Source organism: Bufo bufo, chromosome 3, assembly GCF_905171765.1.
Source record: "Bufo bufo chromosome 3, aBufBuf1.1, whole genome shotgun sequence".
In the NCBI taxonomy this organism is placed as follows: Eukaryota; Metazoa; Chordata; class Amphibia; order Anura; family Bufonidae; genus Bufo; species Bufo bufo.
The window spans coordinates 203,508,962-203,529,519 of record NC_053391.1 but is presented as its reverse complement, the minus strand read 5'-3'; positions in this window follow the sequence as shown (position 1 = coordinate 203,529,519).

Genomic DNA, 20,558 nt, shown 5'->3' with positions numbered 1-20,558 from the left:
AGTCAAGAATGGGATTAAGGGCAACATTAAAGTCCCCCCCCATGACAACAATGCCTTCCTGGAAAGACTCTATAATTGGGCAGATAGAATCAAACCAAGATGCCTGGTTGACATTGGGGGCATATATATTAATTAGTGTGTATATACGATTAGCTATAGAACCTTTTAACATTATATATCTTCCCTCTGGGTCTTGAATATGCGAAGAGTATTGGAAAGCTGTATTTTTGCTGAAACCAATACTTACTCCTTTGGAGGAGGAGGAGCCCGAACCACAGTGGAACCACACAGGAAAGCTGGAGATAGATAGGTCAGGGTAGCGATTAAATTTAAAATGTTTTTTTTGTAAAAATAATATAGCGGTGTCATTCTTTTTGAGTAATGAGAACATTTGACACCTTTTGGAGGGGGCATTAAATCCTTTAACATTAAAGGACGCAATTGTTAGTGCATTCATTTCGCTTTAGTCTGTGTATGGGGCCACTGCCGTCCCTGGCCCCAGAGATGGGAGATATACTGTCTGGGCCTCAAGTTTGTATGTCTGCAGTAAAACAGTTTAGCTGAGTGTACATAGCAACCTAACTGGCAAATTAAAGTATTGTAGGTATGGAGACATCCACATAACAAAAACATGAAACAAAAAGTCATAAAACACAAAAAAAAAAGGGAAACCTAATAGTAAAGCATTGCAGCAATAACATTTTAGATTCCGGTGTGTAAGTGAAGGGGGAAATATTAAGTGACTGTAATCATCACCCTATGTCAGGATGAAAAAAGCCAGACAGGGATATATCAAGTTGAAAAGAAAAAGATACTGGTCAGACGTAATGAAGAGAGTAGGTGGTAAGGAAAACAGGTATGGGGGAACAGAAGAGGTATGGACAGAGACAAATAGGTAAGGAGATGGAGAGGAGGATTGTAAGAAAGATCATCATGTATCTTACAAATGTGACGGGTCAGGTGGTTGATATAGGACCTCACTAAATGAGGAGATGAATAGATAAAACTCTCAGTCACCCATAGTAAGCCTCCTTGGAGTGGAGAATGAGGGATCTCTCCTGGTTCTGGCATTCTTAGGGGTACGTTGCTTCTCCCACGGAATGGGAACAGGTAGATCTGGGAGGAGTGATAAGTCCTGGATTACGTCCCAGTTTTGGATTCCTAAGGGGTCTATGTTAAGCTGAACATAGACTTGGTCCAAATCTGTGAAAGAGGTGAAGTGTGAAACAGACTCTATGAGGGTGATATGAGGGCCCGACGTCCACAGGTGGGGGTTGTGCTTACAGCCCAACACCGTGCAGGACGTTTGGCATTTGCCAGAGAACACCAAGATTGGCAAATTTGCCACTGGCGCCCTGTGCTCTTCACAGATGAAAGCAGGTTCACACTGAGCACATGTGACAGACGTGACAGAGTCTGGAGATGCCGTGGAGAACGTTCTGCTGCCTGCAACATCCTCCAGCATGACCGGTTTGGCATTGGGTCAGTAATGGTGTGGGGTGGCATTTCTTTGGCGGGCCGCACAGCCCTCCATGTGCTCGCCAGAGGTAGCCTGACTGCCATTAGGTACCGAGATGAGATCCTCAGACCCCTTGTGAGACCAAATGCTGGTGCGGTTGGCCCTGGGTTCCTCCTAATGCAAGACAATGCTAGACCTCATGTGGCTGGAGTGTGTCAGCAGTTCCTGCAAGACGAAGGCATTGATGCTATGGACTGGCCCGCCCGTTCCCCAGACCTGAATCCAATTGAGCACATCTGGGACATCATGTCTCGCTCTATCCACCAACGTCACGTTGAACCACAGACTGTCCAGGAGTTGGCAGATGCTTTAGTCCAGGTCTGGGAGGAGATCCCTCAGGAGACCGTCCGCCACCTCATCAGAAGCATGCACAGGCGTTGTAGGGAGGTCATACAGGCACGTGGAGGCCACACACACTACTGAGCCTCATTTTGACTTGTTTTAAGGACATTACATCAAAGTTGGATCAGCCTGTAGTGTGTTTTTCCACTTTAATTTTGAGTGTGACTCCAAATCCAGACCTCCATGGGTTAAAAAATTTGATTTCCATTTTTTAATTTTTGTGTGATTTTGTTGTCAGCACATTCAACTATGTAAAGAACAAAGTATTTCAGAAGAATATTTAATTAATTCAGATCTAGGATGTGTTATTTTTATGTTCCCTTTATTTTTTTGAGCAGTGTATATTGCAGATTGTTACAAACTATACTTACTATATCGTGATATATACGTTTCCATTTTATTTTTATTATTAATTTACTTTTGACTTCTTTCCAAAATATTTTTGACAAAAGAAAATAAAACAAGAAATACAATGTGGTTAAATTATCTTACTATTTAATATAGACTGTTTCTACTAATGTTTATACACTACTGTTCTAGCGCCCGTTATAACGGGCTTAATGTCTAGTATACCAATAATATACTTTCTATATAGTGCATTTGGGTAGTGCAGCATTTGTTTGCAGTTTTGCTATGTTACCGCATCTACACAGAGTGACAAACGCTATTGGAACCAAAAATTTCTACTGGTGTGATTTACCAGTTGTCCCCCCAAAAAACTGATTGAAGCAGGGGTGTTATATACCTATGGCTAATTTTTGGGGCCTGTATTGGCCGACAGTTACATTTTTATCCTGTGACCGCCTAATGTACCTCCAGCCACAGAATCCAAAGTTCTTTGCTGTCAGGTGAATGCCTATTGCCTAATTATTGGGGCCTGTACTGGCCGACAGTTAAATTGTTTAGCTCTAGCCACACAATCACACCCTTGTCTCACTCCTCTGCCTCTCATTATGGTGGCGTATGAACCGCATTGACCATAAGGACCTTCTAATATCACAGGGTCATGTGACTGTGCCCCCCACCCTGTACTGTGTCCCTCACCCTGTACTGTGTCCCTTTATACCCTGCATTGTTCCCTCTTACCACACCCTTTGCACTGCCCCTAGTCATTCCCTGTACTGTGCATTCTTATACTCTTTTATACGGTCACGGTATGGTATTATCTGGTCACTGTACAGAGATGTTATCCAGTCAATGTATGGCGGTGGTATCCAATAACTGGATAGCCATAACTGTATCTCTTTCCCTGCCCACGCCATCCTTTTTTGGACCTGGCATGAGTGTGACGTATTTCTATATAATAAATGATCACCTAATTGTATTATCATTCGTGGGTAGGACTAATATCTTTATATTATATAGATTCTAGTGTATTATACTGTGCCCTGTATTTCCCAGTAGAAAATGATCCTTAGAAAACACAGTCCTCATCCCTGACCACCAGGACCAGGTAGCGCTCTGTCAGTACATGGCGGCCTCCCCTCTCCGCCACGCTGCTCCGCTGTGTACTGGTGCTTATTCTGACACTAGGGCTGGGTTCACATCCTATTTTTGCCATCCATTTAATGAATACCAAAGATGTATGTGTTAACAGATGCCTCAGACTGATGACGTACAGTGGTGTCCGTTTACCATACAGTTCCATGATAGAAAAAAAATTACGTTAACGTATGCATTTTTTTTTAATAGACTCTGCAGGATACAAAAACGTGGAGTGCTGCACATTTGTATACATCAAACCGATAGGAAATAAAAATTTTCTAGGCTCCAGCAGGGCACATTTTTGAGAGTTTCCCTTTAAGACACATAGAAATGGCCCCTGATTAAAATACATATTTTTTGTGGGAATTTTTGCCAATGATCCCCCTCTGGTATGTCACTGTCCATGTTGTGGGACTATTTGTGTACTTCTAGTAAGTGTTTGATGGCTGCAAATATGGGCTGAAGGTTTTTCAGGTTTGTCTGCCATTAAAGTGAATGGGGCCCGCCGCAAACTTGCGGTTCGCAAACATTTGATCGCGTTCACGCGCTTGCGAACCGTCCGGGCAGATGTTCATCCATCACTAGAAGCGAATGCCATGTAGCTGTAGTGATAATGGTGGTAGGGTTAATGGGAGTGGTAGTAGGTGGATTTGCAGCAGAAATTAGCTGCTGCTCTAACGGCCAAATTTGCCAGGTCGGAATTAATCTTGCGTTCCAGCGGATTGCTGGGTGTGTAGAGTTGTTTCCTGACTGTGCATGGCATTCTCGATGGCTGACTATAGAGCAGAGGAGGAAGAGTCTGAGCGGGAGAGGCAGAGAGTGATGACAACAATGTGAAAGACACCCTATTGCCCATGGAGGTGGCCTGGCTGCCGCTAGGGAGACCAGGAGAAGGACAAAACTCTTGTTGCAGTAGATGGCTTCCAACAGGGATGGGTTGATGTCACTTCATGTGCTTCAATAAAGTTGTGCTGCTTATGTTTATTTTTAGCTTCCACGGCTTATTATATTTTTGCAGAGCTTGCATGGGACAATGTTTTTGTCCTCTGGCAGCGTGGAGAAAAACTACCAGATGCGAGAAACTCACATAGAGCTAGGAGCAGCCGAGCTTGACTTAACTCTGGCATGTTTTGGGTCTAATGCACCCATAGTCTCAGCGGCTTCACCAGATCCCGAAGCAGATATAACCTTTCCAGTTCTTTGAGAGGTACTTCACCACTGCTCTTTCTTGCTGCTGCCACCACCCTCCTCCTCCCCTGATGTTGCCGCCTCCTCCTCCTCAGCACCCCAATCGGGTTCCAACATCCTGTCCAACACACAATCATCACCCTAGTCCTCACCCTATTTTCCACATTTATCAGACTGTGATAAAATCATGGTGGGCTCCTTGGCCTTCCTCCTCTCCATTTGCCCGGAAGGCCACTGAGAGGAGACGTCATCCATCCAATCCACAATCTCATCCTCTTTCACCTCTGTGATAATGTTGCACCTTTCCGAAGCCAGGGAGAAATGTAGCCTACTACTACTACTACTTCTGGCCAGATTGATAGTACTGCAACTAGCCATATTCTGGCTCTGAGAGGACAAGGCCAGGCCCTGGGCATTTTGTTTGGAATCCTTCCATATTCCTACATTTTGTATAAAGCCACAAAATGTATGGAACAGTTTGCAAGTCTGTTTTGCAGAACTTAAAGACAGAGAGGCACAATAAAATGTCCTTCTCTTTTCACAAACACACAGAAGACACTACTACTGGCAATTGACTTTGGAAATAATCCAGTATCTGCACCACTAACAGATTTGGGCCTAATGTTTTTTGTGCGTTCAAATATGCAAATTCAAAAAAAGCTTTCTCAAGTGTAAAACACAAGTTGTCAACTGACTAAGAGATTATTCTCTCCCCGCCTCCCTTGCACACACACTAACACTTGCACTGTCTGTAGATGCCCTGAAACAGATTTGAACTAGTATTTCATGTGCTTTCACTCAGATATTTAAAATGCTACCCATTGGATTATAACATTTTTAAACACACTTTGCACACTTATATTGCTATTGGAGATAAGTGAATTTCAAAAAAATTTGATTCAGCTGTTTCGCCGAATTTTCAAAAAAGATTCAATTAGATCCGAATTTATTTGCGGCGAATCACGTAAAAAAAACTGCTATTTCTTGGCTGCAGAGAGCCTGTATAGTGGTGTAGAATACTGTGCCTTGCAGTAACACGCATAGGGAGTCTGCTGTGGTAGTGAAACAATACTGTGAGTCAGTATGACATGCAGATGACAGGTGTTTCTTTTAGAATCACTGTACTCAGAATATAATCGAGTGTGCACTCAGCCTTACAGGTCGATGTTAGCGCCAGGTATAAAGAACCGTGCAGAGGCCCAAGATCCTACTGTAGCGTGAAAGAGCGCACTCCTTTTACCCCATCGTCAGCTGATTCCACATATATGTCTACAGAACCTGTTTTATTAAACGCTTATACAAGTAGAGCCCCCCGACAGAGTGGAGAGGGTGTCAGCAGTAAGTATGTGTTGACATTACTGATTATTTGCCCTTCCTCTGATCCGTCAGAACAATAACCCCCCCAAAAACAGATCCTGTCTGTTGAGAAAACTTGGTGCCCATGGCGGTCCCGGTTGTCTGGAGATAAATGTTTGCATTGTAGTAAAAATAATTGTGAGATAACACAAAATTAATACATTCCAAAATTAGTTACAGCTGTTGTGCTTTCAAGTTGTTTTTCTGTTTTAACATTTTAGAAATTGGCTTTATGGTAGATTGTAAGGTTGCAGGGTTTCCTTTTTTTTTTTGTTTGTTTGTTTGTTTTGTTTTTTTCCTACCTCGCTCCACCAGGGGAACTATGGGGTCATGTTTTTTAATTTGTCACTATTTGGCAGGGGGCTATATCGAGTGATTAGATGTTTAATGTATGTGATATGGCTTCCATTTTTTATATTATTGATAAAATAAATGGCTTCTATAACTTGTTGATGGTCAATGCATGTATACAGTGAGCTTACGTCCAACGTAGCCATAATCCAACTGGGTTGGTAGGGTACATTTTTAAAAAGTTTTACCACCTTGGAAATGCAGTAGAACAATGGTAACTTTTTTGGGGTTCATAAGATGAAATCAAATTCAGATTTATTGAGGCTCCCTCAAAATACACAATATGTGTCAGTGTCTGATCATTGTCTTTTACATTCTTCATTATATTTCTTTGTATCTAAAATCACAATTTCCCCTCCTTTATCTGAGGGGGCGAATTGTGATTTTGTTGAAGGCTTTTAATTGCTTTGATTTCCTCACTGGACAGGTTTTGGTTCTTGTACTTAATGACTTTCAACTTTCTAATATCATATCTGTTTCCACTGCACCCCTAAAAGACAACATTTCCTTCCCTATTTCTTGTCTTAGGAATATCTTAGATTTTAGTTTCAGATCTAAATGTTGATAAGTGATTTTTGTGGCATTTTGATACACCTTACTATTTTTCATATAATATTTTTTACAACAAAGCTTTATTATATATTTTTCTATGCCTACATATACATCAAAATTATTCAGGGGGGCACTTGGTGCAATTGGCTCACACCTAAATTAACAGAACTTAAATTCATGATGTCCCCAACATTTTCCCCATTTTCAGTTTTGGCCCTTCGTTTAACTCCACCTGGTTGTGAATGTACAGTACTTGTGCTATGTTTGTTATGTAATGTTTCATTGGTGTATTGGCTTGTGTTGTCTGCATAGTTAGTGATGCTTGAATTTTCTTGCTAAATGAGAATGTGTTCAGTATTTTTAGGGATTGTTGTGTGATAATTGTTTTCTTGAGTTTGGCTTGTGTATTGTTTGTTTGATATTTATTTTGATATTTTCTGTATGTTGTGGCCGTATTTTTCCGTGGTTGCATAGTGGTTGTTTTTTTCCTCTTCCCTAAAAAGGACTAGCCAAAGCTTGATATCTATTTTGAATCTGCACATTACTTTGGTTGTCTAATATATCCCTGTTTGGTAACATTTGAACAGTGCAATATATAATATATGATGTTTATTGTATTTTTCAATATGATCTCTTGTTCTACATTGTCAAATTTTCTGGATATATCCTCTTGTAATTTAAGAAATATCTCATTTTTAGTATATGTATCAATATATCAAATTTTAATTTAAATTTTTATTATTTTTTGTTATTATTATTTTAATACTGTGCACCTTGTTTCCATCTTTATTGCTATATGAGTGTTATAATCTTCTTATGACATGATTTACATGTGATATTAATGCTGTTAGATTTTTTTTTAAAACCCTGTATTATTGATGATGCACACATGATTTCACAGTCCGGTACAGGTTTTTGAGATAGCAATATAGCTCTATATAAGAGTGATCGGTCCCATATTTCCACTACCACTGAGGAAGAAACTGTATGTCTCAAAATGCATCTGGTGAATGGTGAACTAGCGGTATTCATCTATATGGTGCAAAGTGCAGTATCATAGCGTTGAAAAAAATAATAATAATTGCCTCCATACTATTTCACTCACAGAAGTGGTATAAGTCACCGTTCCCGTGCTTCCACTGCGCAGGTGCAAGTAATTGTGCCAGCATACAGGAGAACAGAGAGACCTACGCAGCTGTGGGAACAGAGGTGAGCGAAAGTGACATTGTTAAAACCTCTGCATGTTGAAGATAAACTGTATGGGAGAACAAAACAGTGGGAGCTGCTGAGAGCCGATGCCTTCAGAGAACGTATGCAGCACACGTGATTTGGACACTCATCGCAATATTGGCTACTAACATTGGCATCTAGATTAAGGAAAGTACGGTGGTGGATTAAAACCACCGAACATTGTGTAATACAAATTATCCTTTATAACATAAGGAGGAAAAGCGCTAAACCTATCACCATATGAATTATTACTAATAAAATCTAGTCACAAACAGTATAAGAAGTGGCTAATGAGTGTGTGATTACACTTCTAGATTAACATTTGAATATGCACCAATAGTGAACTGGACATATACCACATCTTTACTGGATTGAGTAAGTAACTAGTGTTGGTTGAGCACCCGAGCACAATGGAGGACAATGGGAGAACCTGAGCATTAAACCAGGAACCCCTGCTCTGAAGAGGGCAGGGTGTCTAGTTCATAGTAAAAGGACATAAATTGATGGAAATACCATGGGGAGGATGTCTGGATGCATCTTAGACTCCCAGGTTGCTGCTGGGAACGATGTTGTCCAAGTAGTATGCCACTTTTACAGACTGACAATAATACGCACCAAACCGAAGATAAAATCGATTTTAGACAGAGGTAAAATTGTTAGGAAAAATTCTTTCCTGTGTATTTACTTGTATATAAAGTGAAAATGCTGCCATAAATTACAAGGAAGAGACACTCCAATACAACCTATATATATCACATAAAGGAGGGCCTCATTCACATTGTGGTACAATTGTTCAGGTAGTGGGACTCCTACACTCATATAGCCTATGCACTAAGGGAAAGGGCTTCCAAAAATAACAAGGAACGGCACTCCAATATACCCGTTATTACACATAAAGGAGGACATCATGCACACCCTTGAAAAATTATGAATGATGGCCTGCTGGTGACTCTCTAAAACATTAGGGGCAAGGGCCTGCTGCTGATCTGAACATATAAAACATTAGGGGTAAGGGTCTGCTGCTGAGCTGACCATCTAAAACATTAGGGGTGAGGGCCTGCTGCCTAGCTGACCATCTAATAAAAATTGTGGGCGAGGGCCTACTGCTGAGCTGACCATCTAAAAAAAATTGTGGGCGAGGGCCTACTGCCGAGCTGACCATCTAAAAAAAAATTTGGGTAAAGGCCTGCTGCTGAACTGACCATCTAAATATTTTTGTGGGCGAGGGCCTGCTGCCGAGCTGACCATCTAAAACATTATAGGCGAGGGCCTGATGCCGAGCTGACCATCTAACAAATTTTTTGGGCCAGTGCCTGCTGCCGAGCTGACCATCTAAAACATTATTGGTGAGGGCCTTTTGCCAAAATGTGTACAACACAAAAGTCACGGGAAAGGCAGCCTAACATAAAGTCAGCCATGTGTGCCAGAGTACCAACAGACAAGACTTCGCTGTCCTCATCAGGAGGATGACTCTCAATCTCCTCATCCTCTTCCTCCTCTTCTACCCATCCACGCTGAACAGATGGAATAAAACTTCCATGGGTACTACCCTCTGTAGCGGAGGCAACCGTCTCCTGCTCCTCCTCCTCATCCAATTTGCGCTGAGAAGACGAACTGAGGGTGGTCTGGCTATCACCCTGTGTACTTTCTTCCCCCATTTTCACCTCTTCCACATGCAAAGCGTCCGCCTTAATTGTGAGCAGCACGCGTTTGAGTAGACACAGAAGTGGGATGGTTACGCTGATAATAGCGTTATCGCCGCTCACCATCTGAGTTGATTCCTAAAAGTTGCGTAAAACCTCACAGTGGTCAGACTTCAATGCCCACTCGTCCCTTGTAAAGAGCGGAAGCTGACTGGAAAGGCGACAACCATATTGCAGCTGGTATTCCACTACTGCCTTCTGCTCCTCACACAGCCTGGCCAACATGTGGAACGTGGAGTTCCAGCGCGTGCTCACGTCGCACAACAGTCTGTGAGCTGGCAATTGCAAGCGCTTCTGCAGTGTTGCCAGTCGATGGAAGCTGTCGATGACTTGGGGAAACGGGCACACATGCAGCGCACCTTCACCAGTAGCTCAGGCAAATTGGGGTATTTTTTGCCACAGCTCTGCGGCGGTGTGCTGGTGGTCACCTAAGCAGGTCAGTTTAAGCATGGCCTGCGGCCGCTTCACCACTGCAGTGCTACACTGCTTCCAGCTACTGACTGATGGCTGACTGGTGCTGCAAGATGATAATTCAGAGGTGAAAGTGGAGGAGGCGGAGGAGGATAAGTAGGGGTTGCAGCCACTAATGTAGGTGGCGGCGGAAACCCTGATGTAGGTAGGGCCCGCAATCCATGGCGTCGGTAGCACCTGTGCCATCTCAGGGTAGGACTCGCTCCTGGTCTCCACAACATTCACCCAGTGTACCGTCAGGGAAATGTAGCGCCCCTGGCCAAAATAACTTGTCCATGTTTCAGTCATTAAGTGGACCTTCCCAATAACTGCGTTGGTCAGGGCATGGGTGATGTTACCGGACACATGCTGGTGTAAGGCTGGCACTGCATGCTGTGAAAAATATTGCCCGGCTGGGGACAGAGTACCGTGGGACAGCAGCTGTCATCAGGCTGTGGAATGCCTCAGTGTCCACAAGCCTAAATGGCAACATTTCCAGGGCCAGCAATTTGGAAAGGTGCACATTTAGTGCTAAGGTCTGTGGGTGGGTGGCTGGGTATTTGTGCTTTCGTTCAAAGGCCTGGGGTATAGACATCTGTACGCTGCGCTGGGACACAGAAGTGGATGTGATAGCTGATGGTGCTTACGAAGGTCCAGGTGCATGGCGGGAGGCATCTGAGCCTGCATCTTGGACAGGTGATTGGCCAACATGTAACAAAGGGGAAGAGGAGGCAGTGGTGTGACCCGCAGACACTGGTTGTGGACCCAGGTGTTCGGCCCACCTATTAGGGTGCTTTGATGCAATCATGCTGGTGTTGGTGAGCGGTGATGAGCAGTGATGAGCGGCAGAGGAAATTTTCAAATTTGCGATATTTCGTGAATATTTGGGCGAATATTCGTCATATATTCGCATATTTGAGAATTTGTAATCTCCAGTCATTATTTTATTAATTGTGAAAATCGGCAATCGGAAAATTTGTAATAAAAATTTGCAATACAAACACTTGCGATCAACACTACTCCAAAAGTCAAAGATATTGTAGCCTTCTCAATGGCCCACAAGCAAGAAGCAGTGCGGGATTATGGGTACTGATGAAAAAAATCTACAATATTCGCTATTACGAAGATATAGCACTTTATTCTAGATATTCGCGAATTCTCAAAGTTCCAATATTCGCGATAAAAATTTGCGAATAGAATATTTGTGATCAACACTAGTGGTGAGGTTGCTAGTGTTCACACCCCTGCTCATTTTGGTACGGCACAGGTTGCAAATGAAAATTATTTTATCGTCCGCACTTTGCTCAAAAAAGCACCAGACTGCAGAACACCTACCCATTGGCAAGGGAGATTTCCGCAAAGGGGTGTTCCAGGGAAAAGTTGTGGCCTCCCTTTTGCCACCCCACTGCCTCTTCCAGCCTGTTGCAGTGCTGCGGATCCCTCCCCCTCTACTGCTGTCTTCCCTCGGCTTGCCATCTTCCCAGGTTGGGTCTGTGATTTCATCGTCCAGCAACTCCTCTTCCACTTCCTCACTCTGGTCATCCTCCTGACTTATTGACCTAACAACACCCTCAGTTATTAACAACTGTGTCTCATCCTCATCAAGAACCTCTTGAGACACTAATTACGGTTGACTTATTGGCAACTGTGTCTCATCATCATCATCATCCACATTGTGAAACACTAATTGCCGTTCCCCACCGACATCTTGATCTGACTGTGGATGCTACACAGTTTGGGAATCAGGGCACAAGATCCTTGCCTGTGAAGCCATTTTTATGCAATGCAATGATGGCTGTACGCGTTTCTTTGCAGGTCACCATGGTTAACAATGGAAGAACAATGATTTCAAGCATCAACCTCCTTTTAACATGTCAAGTCTGCCATTTTAACCCAATCAGCCTGACATAATGATCTCCAGCCTTGTGCTCGTCAACATTCTCACCTGAGTTAACAAGACGATTACTGAAATGATCTCAGCAGGTCCTTTAATGACAGCAATGAAATGCAGTGGAAAGTTTTTTTTGGGATTAAGTTAATTTTCATGGCAAAGAAGGACTATGCAATTCATCTGATCACTCTTCATAACATTCTGGAGTATATGCAAATTGCTATTATAAAAACTTAAGCAGCAACTTTTCCAATTTCCAATATTTATGTAATTCTCAAATCTTTTGGCCACGACTGTAGATCACAACTTGAGTACAGATGGATTTTTACTAGGACATCGAGAGTTTGATGGCACATAAGGCAGAGGGGAGGGACGGAGTCTGATAAGTTAAGAAAGCAGTATTTTTTCTGCAAAAATGTATATTACAAAGTTCCATATTTAGGATTGCACTGTTTATTTATGAAAGTTACAATAGTATTTACTTGTTAATGTATTTTCTTCCACTATCTGTATATAACTGTATTTGGGGTGTAGCTAGCTATAGGGGGTCCAGAGGTAGCAGCTGCATGCAAGTCCTTGTGCTGAAAGCGACATTGTAGGTGTGGACCCTGCTACATATTTTTGCACTGGGATTGGGCACTTTAAGCTTCAATTTACGTCTCTGATACTTCAGTATCATAAAGTAGGGTAAATTATTGCTTGCTATACTTAGGTGACATAAATGTCAAAATATCTTCCCTGTGTTTTATAATGATCTATTTTCATATAAGAAACAAAAATGTTTGAGCTCAGGGAATCCAATATGTATGAGAAGCCCTGCAAAATCTTCACTGTACTTTGAGATGAAAGATTTTGGCATATTTACAGTTCATTAGAACCAGTTTACGTTATTACACTGTTTGATTCCATTTTGATTTAGTCATATAAAGCAGAATAATCATAAATAAAGAATTGTTAATCCAACCAGCCTAGTAAAAGTTCCTGTTTAAAAGGCATTTTGATGCAAAAATTTACTCAGGATCCTATAATGCATAAAATTAACCTTTCAAATTTAGCAATCTGGTAAAACAAGAAAATATTTATTTTTAGGTTTTGCACCTTGCCCATAAGTAATTGAATAGACTTCCTATAAACTTCAAACCTTTCCATTGGATTATTAAGGTATGCTGGATCATATTTAACCTCTTTAAGACCCTGTAAAGAGTCATATTAAATAAAAACTGGAAAAAAAAAAAACAGATTTTTTCTTGTCATAGCTATAATTTGGGAACCATAACTTTTTTATAGTTAGATCTATGGAGCTAACTGAGGGCTAATTTTTTTGTGGGGCGATCTATAGTTTTTGAGAATTAAATGTATAGAGACAAAATTGTATAGATGCATACCGATCTATTGTCAAGGTGCTCAAGAACTGACTGACTCACCCAGCCAGAAGCAGGATATAGACAATAGTATTACTGGTAGTCTGGCACACTAATATCTGGTAAGCAAGCAGAGGACAGACCAGTAGTGTTTGAGTAAATAGCAATTAATTTATTTTAGACCTAAGATTAAAAATACAAGTAGTAGAAAATATATAAAACATAATAATAATATTATTATTATTATTATTATTATTATTATTATTATTAAGTATCAAAAATCTAAAAATGTTGAGGAGGTGGGAAAATAAAGAATAAAAATGTATATATATATATTAAAAATAAAAAAATATCTGCACTTTTGCATCCCAAAATGGCCGTACTATTAAAATATAATCTTATTTATACCATACTGTAAACACTGTAACAGAAAAAAAATCTAAACGGCCGATTTTACATTTTTTCATTACTTTTCCTCCCACAAAATCGAATAAAAATGTATCAAAAAGTCATACACACTCCAAAATGGTATCAATAAGCACTACAGATCATAGTATTACTGGTAGTCTGGCGCACTAATATCTGGTAAGCAAGCAGAGAACAGACCACTAGTGTTTGATTGAATAGCAATTAATTTATTTTAGATCTAAGAATACAAGTAGTAGAAAATATATATATATAAAAAAAAAAAATAATAATAATAATAAATATCAGAAATCTAAAAATGGTGAGGAGGTGGAAAAAGAAAGAGTAAAAATGTATAAAAAGGGGTAGTGGAATAGTATAATAATTCTTCACAAGTAGTCAACTGCTAATAATAGTCAATAGTAGTAATAAATAAATAAATAGTCCTGTTTGGCCCAAAAAAAGGTTGAGTTCCCAATGAGTTAATGTAGTCCAGAAGATTTGGCCTAAAATATAGTTAAATTGCCAATGATTACAGAAGGGCACAAGGGGTTAATGTACTCCAGGGGGGTTGTGGAGGTCCCGGGCAGTGCGTTTAATATTCTTCCTGTGGCGTCCCACAGGAAGATATTGCACTGCCTGTTGTTACCTGACTGGCGTCTTCTATAATGGCCAGCAGGTTCGGCGTCCCATGTGGTGCGATCTAAGTTCAGCGCGCTTACAGAGCTCGGTGTCCCCTGTGGAATTATGTAGATTTGGAGTGTCAAGTGATCCTATGTGGAGTCGGCCCGTCATGTGGTGGTCCTCCTCCATTCTGCCGGGAAGATTACGGTGGGTTTAGCAGGCTGGCAATAGCTGGAAGCGCTTCCTAGGATATTGTGCCTTCAGTTGTTTGGAAAGGGTCTGACCTGACCCCTTCCTCCGTGGTAGCCTGCCATTGCTTGTGGCACCTTTTTAACCACCCCCTCCAATTAAGTTAAATTGATCAAGCAATTAGCAATCATTCTCTCACAGCTAATTTCAATAGTATAATCATGATGGGGATTTTATTCATGATTTAATAGTTGGGGACAGCTTTATGTTGGGCCCTAAAGTCAGATATAGGCCCATTTAAGAATTATATGGAAAATATAAATAAATATATTTGAAAATGGTGGTGTGGGAATCAAAGGAGTACATATCTTGATTTTATGCCATCTTATTTTGGTATAAAATCAAGATATGACTCCTATTCCAAAAGAATGGACTTTATCGTGATGATTAACAGTGCACTGTGAATTCTGCAAGCGATCATCGCCTTAATATTATTGAGCGTTGGATCGAGGATCTGGACTAATAAATATCGAAAGTCCTAGTCCCGTCTGCCTGCTACGTCATCTCCGGAAGCAGCAACCACCTTCTAAATACACGTGGGACGCCGACTGAGAAACAGCCGGGACGCCGGTGTTCAGAAAGCCCTGGAAAGCTTCACGATACCGTTGAGCAGCCGGGACAAGGAAAGGTAAGCCCACCGAAGTGGGTTATCATTACCGGTTTTAAGATTCAGATGACCAGCGAACAATACTTCATAAAAGGACATAATTACATCTAAAGTGATATCAACAAATTGCCATTCTGGTTACACCACTGACCTCACCGCAGTTGTGAGATATTTTGTCCTCATTGTTGCTACAAAGGATACAATTAATGATTTTATATCCATTCTACAACCTAACCAATAACCGTGGACATATCTGAGGACGCCAAGTTCTAATAGGAGCCAGTTGCTGGTTATATGGTATTAATGGTGTATAATATTTTATGTTGCAAATTCCACTGAGCTAGCCGCTGGATACTTACAGCAACATTGTGCAATACTCTGCATTTCCAGGCACCTTTTATTCATTGTTATTAACATTTTAACATTATACTTTTTATCTTTATTTTATTTTATCTGTGTGTATAATAAATTCATTGCAGTTTGGACTTGCCCACTATGTCCCATATGTTTAGTGTGCCAGTCTTCTAGTATCAGTTATTTTATGCATTTTTTTGAAGGGTGAATCATTACAGATCTGAGCACCTTTCCGTGATTGTGAGGAGGTGAGCTATTTTCCTTCTAACTCTATTTGATTTCTATCATACATATGCCTTAAACTTATTTTACTGTTTACATTTCTTCTTGCTAAAAGACCAATCATGTGAGCCCACTCCTCCCACTAATATGAAGGGTATATAATGTGAAGCCCCCACCTAATAAATTAGAGTTATGCTTTGACCTTATAGAGTGTCAGTGGTATTTCTCTTGCTGTGCATCCTATGTTGGAGTAGAGAAGTCAGGGGCAATCCAGGCCTTGTTCATTTTTATAAGAGTCAACCGGTCAGCATTTTCAGTTGACAGGCGGATGCACTTATCAGTTATTATGTCCCCAGCAGCAATAAATACACACTCCGACAAAACGCTAGCGGCAGGGCAGGCCAGCACCTCCAAGGCATAGAGCTCCAGTTCTTGCCACGTGTCCAACTTGGACACCCAATAGTTGCAAGGCACACAGGGATCACTGAGGACGCTGACACAGTCTGCTACGTACTACTTCACCATCTTCCAAAATGTTTCCCTCCTTGTGACACTAGGCCGCACATCAGGTTGAGGGTGCTGGTGGGGTGTCATAAAACTGTCCCAGGCCTTGGAAAGTGTTGCCCTGCCTCTGTTGGAACTGCTGTGTGTTCCACTCGTCTCCCCTCCTCGGTTGGCCAAAGAACTACGTACTCTGCAGCCAGCGTTGTCAGCTTGAAATTTTTGGAGCAATTTTTCCACAACTTCACCAGAACATACCTTCTGGTATTGCACCATTTTTGCTCGTCCTCTCCACCACAAGAATGAGAAATGAGAAGTTCTCTTTGTAGCGGGGGTCGCGAAGGGTGAACAAGCAGTAATTGGTGTGTTCCAAAATGCGTACAATGCGAGGGTCATACTCTTCCTCCTCTTCTACCCATCCACGCTGAACAGATAAAATAAAACTTCCATGGATACTACCCTCTGTAGTGGAGGCAACCGTCTCCTGCTCCTCCTCATCATCATCATCCAATTCGCGCTGAGAAGATGAACTGAGGGTGGTCTGGCTATCACCCTGTGTACTTTCTTACCCCATTTCCACCTCTTCCACATGCAAAGCGTCCGCCTTAATTGTGAGTAGCGAGCGTTTGAGTTGACACAGAAGTGGGATGGTTACACTGATAATAGCGTTATCGCCGCTCACCATCTGTATTGATTCCTTAAGTTGTGTAAAACCTCACAGAGGTCAGACATCAATACCCACTGGTCATTTGTGAAGAGCAGAAGCTAAGTGGAAGGGCGACGACCATATTGCTGCTGGTATTCCACTACTGCCCTCTGCTCCACACAAAGCCTGGCCAACATGTGGAACGTGGAGTTCCAGCGCGTGCTCACGTCGCACAACAGTCTATGAGCTGGCAATTGCAAGCGCTGCTGCAGCGTTGCCAGACCGGCAGAAGCTGTTAATGGGTACACACGCGGCACACCTTCACCAGTAGCTCAGGCAAATTGGGGTAGGTTTTGAGAAACTGCTGAACCACTAGGTTGAACACATGGACTAGGCCTGGTATGTGTGTGAGCTTGCCGAGCTCCAAAGCCACCACTGAGTTATGCTCATTATCAGACACAACCATGCCTGGTTGTAGGTTTAGTGGCGAGAGCAACAGCTCAGTCTGGTCCCTTATCCCCTGCCACAGCTCTGTGGCAGTGTGCTGTTTGTCACCTAAGCAGATCAGTTTAAGCACGGCCTGTTGCAGCTTCCCCACTGCAGTGCTACACTGCTTCCAGCTCCTGACTGATGGCTGACTGGTGTTGCAAAATGATAATTCAGAGGTGGAATTGGAGGAGGAGGTGGAGGAGGAGAAGGGGGGTTACAGCCACTAACGTAGGTGGCGGCGGAAGCCCTGATGGAAGTAGGGCCCGCAATCCTTGGAGTCGGTAGCACCTGTGCCATTCCAGGGTACGACTCGCTCCCGGCCTCCTCAACGTTCACCCAGTGTGCCGTCATGGAAATGTATTGTCCCTGGCCAAAAGCACTTGTTCATGTGTCAGTCGTTAAGTGGACCTTCCCAATAACTGCATTTGTTAAGGCATAGGTGATGTTACGGGATACATTCTGGTGTAAGGCTGGGACTGCACACCATAAAAAATATTGGCGGCTGGGGACAAAACTACTGATACAAGCTACTTATTGACTCCTTGGGTGGAAGGAATCTATAAGGTGACGTGCACTCACAAAAGCCGCTTGACAAGACGTGTGCTGAGGTCTTGCTGTGATTAGAGGCGGCTGGGGACAGAGTACCGCGGGACAGCCACCTCCATCAGGCTGCGGAATGCCTCAGTGTCCACAAGCCTAAAAGGCAACATTTCCAGGGACAGCAATTTGGAAAGGTGTGCTTTTAGTGCTATGGTCTGCGGGTGGGTGGCTGGGTATTTGTGCTTTCGTTTAACCCCTTAGTGACCAAGCCTGTTTGGGCCTTTATGACCAAGCGTTTTTCTTCCTTTTTTCATGGTCTCGTTCCAAGAGCTATAACTTTTGTATTTTTTCGTCTATATAGCTTTATGAGGGCTTGTTTTTTACGGGACAAGTTGTAGTTTTTAATGGCGCCATTTTGGGGTTCACATAACTTTCTGATTAACTTTTATTAACTCTTTCTGGGAGGGAGATGGGGAAAAATAGCAATACTGCCACTGGGTTTTTACATTATAAATTTTATGGCGTTCATTTTTTGGTTCAAATAACATAATATCTTTATTCTCTGGGTCAGTACGATTACAGTGATACTAAATAATTATAATTTTGTTTCCGTTTTACTACTTTTTTTTGCAATAAAAGCCCTTTTATTACCCAAAAAATGATTTTGCATTGGCACTTCACAAGACCTATAACTTTTTTTTATTTTTTTATATGGAATTGTGTGAGGGCTTGATTTTTGAAAGACGACTTGTATTTTCCATTGGTATGATTTTGAAGTAAATGCCGCTTTTTGATCGCTTGTTATTAACTTTTTTTCAGTGGAAACTAAGAATAAATTCGAAATTCTGTCTTTTTTTTTTACGGCGTTCACCATAGGGGATAATTTATGTAATATTTATGTAGTCCCGGTCGGTACGGATGCGGCAATACCAAACATATGGGGGATATTTTCTTTTTGCAATTTTTTTCATTGAAAAGCGTATTTTCAATGGAAAAAAAAGCATATATTTTTATTTTATGGAATTTTTTTTATTTAATAAATTTGTATTTTTTTTCTATTTTTTTTTACTACTTAATAGTCCCACAAGGGGACTATAATATACAGTATTTTGATTGCTTTTAAAATGTAATGCATTATCTCTATAATGCATTGCATTTCAATAGCAATGCTATTCAAACATTGACCAGCAGGCTGCGCCAGAGAGGCACAGCCTGCTGGAGGTAACGGAAGACAGGCTCGGGGCCCTGATCGGAAGCAAGGTAAGCTTCCCAACACATCAGCACCCCGCAATCGCATTTTTGGAGTGCTAATGGGAGACAGAGGGAGACCGCTCCCTCTGTCACCAATTTACATGCAGCTGGCGCCATTGCGCCCGGCATGTAAAGGGTTAAACAGCCCGGATCGGCACTCCTGCCGGTCCGGGCTGTTAGAGCAGGTACCCTGCTCTCATGTGAGAGCCAGGTCCGCACTCCCCGCTGCAGGGGGGAGCCGTGCAGCGCTTAGACTGGGCCGCCGTAAAAACGCGGCGGCCCAGCCTAAGGCCCCTTAGTGACCGCCGTAAAAAAACATATGGGTGGTCACTAAGCGGTTAAAGGCCTGGGGTATAGAAATCTGTACGCTGTGCTGGGACACAGAAGTGGATATGCTAGCTGATGGTGCTTGTGAAGGTCCAGGTGCATGGCGGGAGGCATCCAGGGCTGCGTCTTGGACAGGAGATTGGCCAGCACGTAACACAGGAAATGAGGAAGCAGTGGTGTTACCCACAGACACTGGTTGTGGAACAAGGTGTTCGGCCCACCTATTAGGGTGCTTTGATGCCGTGTGCGGATCATGCAGGTGGTGGTGAGGTTGCTAGTGTTCACTCCCCTGCTCATTTTGATACGGCACAGGTTGCAAATGACAATTATTTTATCGTCTGCACTTTCCTCAAAAAAGCACCAGACTGCAGAACACTTACCTCTTGGCAAGGGAGATTGCCGCAAGGGGATGCTCCGGGGAACAGTTGCGGGCCTGTTTGGTGTTGCCCGCCTTCTCCTTTTTGCCACCCCACTTCCTCTTCCAGCCTGTTGCGGTGCTGCGCATCTCTCCCCCTCTGTACTGCTGTCCTCGCTCGGCTTGCTACCTTCCCAGGTTGGGTCAGTGACTTCATCGTCCAGCAACTCCTCTTCCACTTCCTCACTCTGGTCATCCTCCTGACTTGTTGACCTAACACCAACCTCAGTTATTGACAACTGTGTCTTATCCTCATCATGAAACTCTTGAGACACTAATTGCGGTTCTGCTTATTGGCAACTGTGTCTCATCATCATCATCCACCTTGTGAAACACTAATTGCTGTTCCCCGCCGTCATCTTCTTCTGACTGTGAATGCTCCAGAGTTTGGGAATCAGGGCACAAGATCTCCTCATGTCCCTCCGCAAAGCGGGCTTAGCGAGAGGCCCAAATTAAGGAATGGCGATGAAAACAGCTCCTCAGAATATCCAAGTGTGGGA